This window comes from Balaenoptera physalus (genome assembly GCF_965194825.1).
Source record: "Balaenoptera physalus genome assembly, chromosome: 12".
In the NCBI taxonomy this organism is placed as follows: Eukaryota; Metazoa; Chordata; class Mammalia; order Artiodactyla; family Balaenopteridae; genus Balaenoptera; species Balaenoptera physalus.
This window is the reverse complement of record NC_138897.1, coordinates 77,755,196-77,765,691: the sequence shown is the minus strand read 5'-3', so window position 1 is coordinate 77,765,691 and position 10,496 is coordinate 77,755,196. Positions and strand designations below refer to the sequence as shown.

The 10,496-nt window shown below is 47.0% G+C and overlaps 1 protein-coding gene across 6 annotated transcripts in view; it reads left to right on the top strand.

Annotated features, from left to right (window-relative positions):
• Nucleotides 1-10,496, top strand: part of SART3 (spliceosome associated factor 3, U4/U6 recycling protein) — a 91,553-nt gene that overhangs the window by 47,459 nt on the left and 33,598 nt on the right. The window contains exons 20-22 of one of the 6 annotated variants that reach the window (XR_014251846.1): nucleotides 6,911-7,059; nucleotides 7,396-7,591; nucleotides 7,840-7,899. The exons of 3 other annotated variants lie outside the window; for them this stretch is intronic. The gene's annotated coding sequence lies outside the window, so the exon portion shown is untranslated. Of the gene's footprint in view, nucleotides 1-6,910; nucleotides 7,060-7,395; nucleotides 7,900-10,496 lie in introns of all 6 variants that reach the window. 2 more of the 6 variants (XR_014251845.1, XR_014251847.1) reach the window with 2 other exon arrangements.

Here is a 10,496-nt window from a genome sequence, read left to right as displayed (position 1 = left end):
TGCAAAATGGGAACAAATGGGCTTCCTCGCTTTTGCCCTCAAGTTTGGGATTTGCAGGAGGCCTGACACTTCAAGATTTGACCTCCTTCCTCCGTGATACACAGTCCCCCTGGGGAGCCAGTACTGGGCAGCGGTTATGGGTGTCACTGAAGGAGCCACATAGTCCTGGGTTCAAATCCCAGCTCTGCTACTTGCTGAGTTACATTCAGCAAGTGACTTGACCTCGCTCATCTCCCCTTTGCTTTTCTGTAAGATGGGGGTAGTGTGATGACAGCACCTCCTCATAGGGTTTTGTGTGAGGACATCTGGCATAAACACTTGATAAGTATCTGCTGTTGCAATTATTTCCAGAAAAGACACCAAGTCATCACTGCTTTGTTATCTGCAGAAGAAACTGTCAAAGCGGCTAGGTTACTCCAACCACTGGGGAGAGACCCCATTGTCCTTTTCTGGGTCTCAATCTGATTCCAATCTAGGGAAGCCACTGACCCGGAGCTCAAAGGGAAGCGTCCAGGCCCAGCCCAGAGGTTGCTGTCATGAAGGGGGCACACTGCAAGGTGAGGGACCCAACAGCTCTGGCCCTTGCCCTTTGGGCTCCCTGTTTATACGTGCTAACTGGCCTCCACTTCCCCCAACTCCCAGCCCTTGGCATGGAGCAGAGCACTTAGCAGATGCTGAGAAATTTTGTTGACTTGAACAAGAAATATCCGAAGCGGGACAAACCATGGAGTTTTTAAGATACACAATCAGGAGGGTGGTTATTTCTGGGGCTTCTTGTTTCTATCTTTTGAACAAAGGCCATGAACATTGTTATCTCGGAATGCCCCGAATTTCACTTCGGATGGCACAAGCAGTGATGTCCTTGTAAACGCCTTCCCCAGAGGAGGGCCTTCTCTGCCAGCTAATTATGGGGGACAGCTGATGGAGTGGAAAGCACTGATGCTCTGGGATCAGACAGACGTGTGTGTTCAAATGCAGGGTCCTCCACTTACTGGCTGGATAACCTTGAGCAGGGCACTTACCGTCGCTGAGTGGGCTGTCATGGAGCTTGTAGACCTCTGTCCCCTCCCAGTCATAAGGTGATGTAATCACCTGCTTTTAGAGGCACCATCCTCTCTCCATTCCTTGGAACGCCAAGTGTAAACTCTTGAATGAGCTTAGACCATAGTAGCAAACCTAGAAGCTATATGAGACCTGATAATGAGAAATACTGCCTGGAAGTGAGACACTAGGGAGAGGTGGGGAGCGTGGAGAATGTGAGAACACTTGTCCAAAGTGGGCAGCGGCTTCTCAGCTCTAGCCTACGTTTATCGTGCTGGGGTGCAGCCCCAAAGTTGACAGATTTTCCAGTTTTTCCAAAGAAGTGTCAGGCCTAGATTTTAAAGCAAAATGTCTTTATTTTTTAAACAGTTGGCCTGTCTGCCCACTGGCTAAAGAGGGCTGCCAGATTGTAATCCCTGTTGCAGGCTTTTCAAACTTGCAGGAGATGGTGGTAGGGAACACAGGAAGAAACACCACTAAAGAGCATCTCAGCAAATGGCTGCACTACTGTCTGTGGACATCAGGGGGCAGTACTTCACCTGTCATCACTTCCTCCATTCAATCCCCCTTTCGGGAGATCCACTCAATTTTCTTTCTCTATTTTGTCTACATTCAGCTGTGCACAAAATATGGTCCCTGAAGCAATACTGAAAAGTGGGCTTTCTCCATCCTAAGCATTCTGTATTGGGAGGAAATTGCCTCCCCGTGGTCCACGGAGGAGTTTTCTAAAAGCTTACCTTGACACTTGACAAAGAACCTGGAAAGTGGCCGCCTGGGAAATGTGTCCATTATGCAAAACAAAACAAAACAAAACCCCTTATGCGTCTTTAAGAAACAGCAGTCAAGTGCTTCCTCTTGGCAGAGTCGAATTCCAAATGACTCACCTTCATTTAAAAGAAAATACACCTACACTGGTTCTCTCTCCTCGCTTGCAGTTTCCTCTTATTCCTTTGCCTGGATTTTTTCCCCCTTCTTCTAACCTAATGCTGCTGTCAAAGAAGAGGCCCCAGTAGCCCTCCTCCCTGACTACTGATCAATTCTTCTTATACATACTCAGTATAAGGTCAGGTCCAGTTTCTGAGGCATCCCCCCGAGAGACAGGGGTTGGGAGACCACGTGAAGGTGTCCCTGGGCTGATGGCTCATGCTCTGGATTTAGGATGTTTCTCGCGTCATTCGGTGTTGAATTGATTTTCAGCATCGAATGGCTCTCAGACATGCAAAGAAGTGTTGTTCTCAGAGCGAGTCATTTGGGGAAGCCATGTATCTTACTTTCAAAAAATTAAACCTAACTGGTTTTCTTATTAACTAACCAATGACTTTATTTCTGAAAAGCAAGATGGGATTATTATAGATGTAATAGAAGGCACAAATAAACAACAAGAAAAAAAATACCCACACACAGGGAGTCCTCTGGTGGCCTAGTGGTTAGGATTCCGGGCTTTCACTGCTGTGGTGTGGCTTCAATCCCTGGCTGGAGAACTGAGATCACACAAGCTGCGCGGCCTGGCCCAAAAAAACAAGAACAAAAAAACCCCATGCACAAATATGCAAGACATTTTTCTCTGCACATCTATTTTTAAATTAAGAAATATTTCAGACACCCAGAAGGCATGGATAATACAACGAGTACCTGTGTGCCTGCCACCCAGTTTAAGAGATACCATATCATATTAGCAATGCACCCTGCAAGCCCCATGGCATCCCCTCCCAGGGGTAACCACTAGCTTGAATTTAAAGCTTATTATACCCATGCGTGGCCTCTTGCTTTTATTCATATGTATATATTCCTAAATAATATATAGCAATTTCCCATTTACCTGTTGATGGGCATTTGGATTGTGTCTAATCTTTCCCTATTACAAACAGCACTGTAGTGAAATTCTTGTATGATTTTTGGGGCACATGTGTGGAAGCTTCTCTCGCGCAGTTTCTCAAAGAATCACCTGGGGAACTTTTTTCTTTTAATAAATTTATTTATTATTTATTTTTATTTTTGGCTGCGTTGGGTCTTCGTTGCTGCGCGTGGGCTTTCTCTGATTGCGGCGAGTGGGGGCTACTCATTGTTGCGGTGCGGTGGCTTCTCTTACTGCGGAGCATGAGCTCTAGGCGCACGGGCTTCAGTAGTTGTGGCTCACAGGCTCTAGAGTGCAGGCTCAGTAGTTGTGGCGCACGGGCTTAGTTGCTCCGCGGTGTGTGGGATCTTCCCGGACCAGGGCTCAAACCCGTGTCCCCTGCATTGGCAGGCGGATTCTTAACCACTGTGCCACCAGGGAAGTCCCCACCTGGGGAACTTTTAAAAATATATCCCCTACCTTGGGCTGCTCCAGGCCAATAAAGTCCTCCAAAATTCCCCTAATACTTCAGCATTTTAATTATTATCTAGAGCTCAATATTTGTTTACTTACAAAAAAATACAATAAAATGTACAAATCTTAGGTCTACCACTGATGATTTTGACAAATGTCATGCTTGTGTAATGCAAACTCCTTAGGAGATACAGAAGAGTACTGGAACCCCCAAAGTTCCCTCAAGTCTATCAATCCCTGTACCCTGCTGCCCCCACCCCCACCCAGAAGCAACCACTCAAACTCTCTGAATCTTAACTATAAGTGGAAATAATTGTAGCTGTCACACTATCTCATTATTGGTAGTGATAACTACCATTCATTAAGCACTTACCGTGTGCTAAGTAGTTTATATGTATTATTTTATTGGATTTTTGTAACAGATGCCATGAAGTAGATATCCTTAAACCCACTTTATAGAAGGTGAAACTGAGGCTCAGAGAAGTTAGGGAATTAGCCTGAAGTCACACAGCAAGCATGTGGCAATGCCAAGGTTCACAACCAGTCCTCCTGACTCAGAACTCAGATTTTAACCACTTTGAGACCCTACAATTTCAGAGCTGACAGGTTACACTTTAGCTCCTCAATTTTATGGGTGGGCAAACTGAGGCTGATAGAGGGGAAGGACTGAGCCAGGACACAAATCCAAAACTCTAGATTCCTTATCCACCAGTAGATCACTTTTTTTTTTTTGGCTGCGTCAGGTCTTAGTTATGGCACGTGGGATCTTCATTGAGGCATGCGGGATCTTTCATTGTGGTGCATGGGCTTCTCTCTAGTTGTGGCCTGTGGTTTTTCTCTTCTCTAGTTGTGGCACGCAGGCTCCAGGGCACGTGGGCTCTGTAGTTGTGGCGTGCAGGTTCCAGGGCGAGTGGGCTCTGTAGTGTGTGGCACGCAGGCTCTCTATTTGAGGTGCGCGAGCTCAGTAGTTATGGTGTGCGGGCTTGGTTGCCTAGGGGCGTGTGGGATCTTAGTTCCCTGACCAGGGGTGGAACCCGTGTCCCCTGCATTGGAAGGCGGATTCTTTACCACTGGATGACCAGGGAAGTCCCAGTACATCACTTTCTTATGTAAAAGTACTTTTGGAAAGGGAATGAGGAGCAAGGAGGGACATATCTTAAAAAGCCATCTTTTCTTCTCAATTTCTGGCTATCCTAGGGGCAGCTGGATCCATTCTGTATGTTATCCATTGCTGTGTAACAAATAAGCCCCAAACTTAGCAGCTTAAGACAATGATGAACATTTATTATTTTTTACATAGTTCGTGTATCAAGAATCTGGGAGCAGCTCTGCTGGATAGTTCTGACTCAGGGTGTCTCTTGAGATTGCAGTCACAATGTCCACTCTGGGTCTGCAGTCAACTGAAGCCTTAACTGGGGTGAGAATCTATTTCCAAGGTGGCTCACTCATGGGGCTGGGAAGTTGGTGCTGGCCGGTGGCCAGGGGCTCTAGTTCCTCTCCGTGTATGTTGCTCCACAGGGCTGCTTGGGCCTCCTCACAATATGGTGGCCATGTCCTCCCAAAGTTTGGGGTTGAAGAACATGATGTCTTTTATGACCTAGCTCTGGAAGTCACACACTGTCACTTCTGCCTAGCTCTCTGGGTCACAACACAGACCAAGCTTGGTGCAATGTGGGAGGGGACTACCTAAGGTTCACCAAGAGGTGAAGATCACTGGGGGTCATCTTGGAGGCTGCCTACCCTACTCCCGCTGCCCCTGCCCCTACTCAGTCCCAAGAGGTCTGCCCAACAGCCCGACAGCCTGGACTTCAGGTCCCCTGGGCTTCTGCAGGTGTGACCTTCTCCACCTGTGAGAACAGTGGGCTCCCAGTTACCAACTGTCTTTCCCCCAGCTGTTGTTGAATGAAAGCTTTCTGGCCATGTTACTCTCACTGGCCAGAGTTGCTGCCTACTCTTGCCTAAAAATATGGTCGTGTTGACATGGAGACCGGCTCCGGTACTCAAGATGCTGCTTTAGATCACAGCTTCTAAAAGATGTGACCAACACCCTCTCCTCTTCCCGCATGGTGATGGTGATGGTGACTCAGGGTGGCCACTAGGCCAGCATGGAGTGTGGACCCTGAGGTGCCACTGCCTGCATCCTCAGATTTCCCTACTTCACCTGATTCCAGGCTGCCCTTCCTGCAGCATCTGTCAGCGAGGCAGCCAGCACCTGGGGGATGCTGGGTAGAAGGCTGCAGACCCCCTGGGTGCAGATCAGCGTCCCTTTGGACACACCCCTAAAGCTCTCGTGAAAACTTCCTGTTGCTATAGTAACGTGGAGACATGGAAATTGATATGGGTGCCTTGGTAGGCAAGAAAGCCAAGCTTTTAATAATGCAGTCCTCTCCTTCAAATAGATAAGAATTCCTAGGAGGGCTTTGGAGGGACATCAAAGGGTCTCATTCAGGTACTGAGGAAATGTTCTTTAAAAATTACTGTGAAATAAGTGCAGCCCTAATCAGGCAGATGGTGGAGGGTTTTGGAGGAATTGGGTGTATAAGTTTAGAGCCAAAGCAACTTAAAAAAAAAAAAAAAAAGCTTTTCTGAGATATAATTCGCAGAGCAGACAATTCACCCATTTAAAGGTATACAATTCCATAGTTTTTAGTATATTTAGGGTTGTAAAACCATCCTCACAATCAATTTTAGAAGTTTTTATCGCCCCCCATCAAAGAAACCCCATCCCTTTTATCAGTCACTCCCATTTCCCCACACCATCCTCCCTCAGCCCCTGGTGATCTATTTTCTGTCTGTATAAATTTCTCTATTCTGGACATTTCCTAGAAACGGAATCGCACAATATGTGGTCTTTTGTGACTGGCTTCTTTCAGAGTTTTTATTCTTTGCTTCCTTAAGGTTCTCCATAGTTTCTCCAACAAAGGTGTCTCCATTCTCTTTAAGAACAATTCATTGCCTGGAGATGCAGCTGCCAAACTAGCCCCCGGGGTTGGAGCTGGATGGAAGGGAGCAGATTCTTCCGAGGCCCCCAACCCTGGCCCTTCCTGTTCCTTCATGAGATATAAGCCATGTGCGAAGGGATTTTGGGTAGCTGGCAGCAGGGAGCTGAGCGTTAGAGTGACACGGGCCACCTGATGGATCGCCTTGGCTCAGCCTGGAGGTTAAAACACTGGCTCTGAAGACTGACCTGGGTTCAAATGTGGACTCCACCATGTCCCAGCTATGTGACCTCAGGCGAATTACTCCACCTGCCTGAGCCTCAGTTTCTCTAGCTGTAAAGTGGGACTAACAATAAAACCTATATCAGGATTGTATGGGAAAAGAAACCCCATCATGCTTTTAGCCCACCTGTGAATCACCTGTTTTATTATTTACCTAACATTTTTCTTTAAATCAACTTTTAAACACAGAGCTTCATCCTAAGGCAATGATGTTGGTGACATCACGGGTGCAAAGTGTTTTTTCCTAACACACGTTGTAACTGTATTTAAAAAGTGTTTGTCCCACCAGAAATTAAACTTCTTAAACAAGGCCAAAATTTTTTGTGTATTTCACTTGCAGATAGAGCTCCAGCGCAGTGCCTGGCACATAATAGGTGCTTAACAAATGTTCGTTGAATGAATAAATGAACCAATGACTTTAAATCATCCTCCACACTTCAGGAAACACTGAGATAATGCATAGAAGGCGTGCTTGGCTTTTGGCCCACGGTGAGCATTTGATAATGTTGGCTATTATGATTATTAGCTTGAACAGTCAGAGGAACTGGGGTCCTCAGGTTGGAAGACCACCCGCCCTGTCCCACCCAGCAGCCATCTTCCTGCCCCTTTGGTTCCGGGGCGGGAGGGAGGGGGTGGGACTCAAACCCATTGAGCCTGAGACATCTTTTGGCTCCTTCTGAGCACTTGGTCAGATGGCTGGACTGAGCTGAACCTTGACAATGGGAAAGAAGCCGTGGCATCTAGATGGAAATGTTCACGGTCCATGAGGGCTCAGGGTACACAACGGCCAGATCAGTCCTTAGCCATTATTTATTATCGTTGCAGGCACTTCTGTGAAGGAGATGGCAGGCGTTTGGCCACATAGCTACTTCCAGATGTCCGCCATAAATGCTCTGTACTTGCTTAGTTTCCAGGAACATAAAACCCGCTGTCAACAGACTTGCCCAGAGCCTGTATTTGCTGCGTTTTTGTTCTTGTTTAGTTATTACATTGTCTCCTGTGATTACAGAGCCGACAGCTGGTAAGGATTTGCATATGGCATGAAATTAAGTTAGTTCGTTTTAATGTCTAAACTGAGCAGGGTGTGAATTTATCTGGTGAAAACTCTGTCTCCCTTATCTGTGTTTGTACATCTGCTTTGGGCACTAGCTTCCAAGGTCTTCAAGTCTGATTTCTCCTCACTTCCCTCAGGCAGGACATGGGATTGGCTGCCCCCTCTAGAATTCCAGAAGGGATTTTGCACTTGGGGCTTAGAATGTTCTCTTTTAGGTTTCAGGAGGAATTAAGACTCAAGGGCTACTGTGAAGCGACCAGCATTCTGGCCACCAGGTTTGTGTCTTTTTTAGCTGTGTTGCCTTGGGCAAGTCACTTTCCCTCTCTGGGCTTCAATTTCTTCATCTGTCACATGAGAGATTGGAAGTAGATAAATGTTCATTACGGGGGTGACATTTGGGGTGGGACGATATTTCATCGTGTGGGGCTGGGTGGGGTATTGGACAGTCTTTAGCAGCCCTGGTCCTTGGGTATCATATGCTAACAGCAACCTCCCGATCACTGCCAACCCCAAAACACTCTGCCCGTTTCCTAATGCCTCTGCAGCAATCATAATCAGTGCCCTGCTAGCATCCCTGGATCCCTTTACTGTTTTTAGGCACACTGCCTTCCAGTGCTCTCTCTCCAACAACCAGCACCTGTGTCTCTTTGCCAGCACACTGCCCTCAGACTGCCAGAATCCGTTTTGCTCGAATTTATGTTCCCTACCCTGTGCGCAGCCCTTAATCAGTGACAGAGATGTGTGGGAGGGGGGATAAATACTTCAGCTCCCTCGCCTCTGACCTGATCAACTCTAAGATGTGATCTGCAATGTCCCCAGAGCTCCCTGGGGGATTGAGTGAAAGCTACCTTCCATGTGACTTTGCCTACTGGTTTGTCATGGGAACATTCCCTAATACATCACCTTTACACAAATTCTTAGCAAGTCACTTTTGCACAAATTCTTATCTTAGGACCTGCTTCTAGGGAACCCGCCCAAGGCAGCCTCCAGGGCGGGGCTGAAAACCCACCACTGATGTCCTCTGAACTATGACCTCACTGATTTATTTATTCATTTGACAGAGCTTCGGTGTCTAATATGTACCAGTCCAGGGCTGTGTATATGGTGGTGAACAGGGTGTGGATCTGTCCTAGCGAGACTAACAGACAGTAGTAAGTAAACTCAGAGGGTGTCCTGTGATTACTACAAACCAGGTGCTATGAGAGAGAATACAATGCGGTGATGGGCTTTATGTCAGATGATGGGGGGAGGGGTGGGCTTCTAGGACGAGGGGACATTTATGCTGGTCCTTAAAGGAGGAAAAGGAAAGAGTGAGCCAGGTAGAAAGCAGGGAAAAGAGCTTGTCAGGTAGAGTTGGGGGTGGGGGGGGGGGTGAGCCCCTCATCACAGGTGGGAGTGGCCAGCTTGATAATGCATCCTGTGTCGACTTCCTCCTTCCCCATTCACTGCATTGCTCCTCACTCCTGCTCCCTGAGATCATGTTCCTAAATCAACTACATGCGCAAAAGACACTGCTTTTGGTGAAATTGTTTCCAGTTTTCACTATTGCATTAGGGTTCTCCAGAGAAATAGAACCAACCAGAACGAGTAGGAGAGCTGTCTCTCTTTCATATCTATGTCATCTGTAAATCATCTATCTGTCTACCTACCTTTTTTTTTTCCTTCCTTCCTTCCTTCCCTTCTTCCTATCATCTATCATTTATCTATCTTTCTATCAATCATCTAACTCTCTATCAATCATCTATCTCATCTATCTATAATCTATCTATTATGAAGAATTGGCTCACCCAGTTATGAAGGATGAGAAGTCCCACAATCTGCCAGCTGTAAGCCGGAGACCCAGGCAAGCTGGTCGTGTAATCCAGCCTTAGAACCAGGGGAGCCTATGGTATAAATCCCAGCCCGAGGTAGGAGGAGATGAGATGAGATGTCCCAGCTCCCTCAGCAAGGCAGGAAAAAAGGGGCAAGTCCCCCTTTCTCTGCCTTTTGTCTCTCAACTGATTGGATGATGCCCACCCACACCAGGGAGGGCAATCTGCTCTACCGACCCCAAAGCTCCACCGACCCCAAAGCTCATGTCACCTGGAAACACCCTCACAGACACACCCAGAAATAATGTTTAATCCGGGCACCCTGTGGCCAATTTGACACATAAAATTAACCATCAGGGCTTCCCTGGTGGCGCAGTGGTTAAGAATCTGCCTGCCAAGGCAGGGGACATGGGTTCGAGCCCTGGTCCGGGAAGATCCCACACACCGTGGAGCAACTAAGCCCGTGTGCCTGCGTTCTAGAGCCTGCGAGCCACATCTACTGAAGCCCGCATGCCTAGAGTCCGTGCTCTGCAACAAGAGAAGCCACCACAATGAGAAGCCCGCGCACCGCAACGAAGAGTAGCCCCCGCTCTCCGCAACTAGAGAAAGCCCGCGCGCAGCAACGAGGACCCAACACAGCCAAAAATAAATAAATAAATAAATTTATATTAAAAAAGTAACCATCACAACTCTAATGAACAGTGCTGCAGTGGACATCCTTGTACCTAAGAGTCTTTGGTTGTGAAAATAGTTCTGGGGAATAAATTTTCTGTGGTGTAATGCCTGGGTTGAAGGGTTTGCCCATTTACCAGTTTAATCACTGTCACCAAGTTGCCCTTCAAAGCGGCTAAGCAATTGCACTCTGTAGCTTCCCTGATGTTGAATGTTATTAACCTTTAGAATTTTTGACAAGTGAACAAGGGGAAGCTAGCACTTCACTGTTTTAACTTATGGATCTTTGATTATTAGTTTAGAAGCCATTTGTATACTTCTGAAATTGCAGTTGTATGCCCTTTCCTCAATTTTGGGGGGTTAGGTTTCTGCAATTTTTCATATGGATT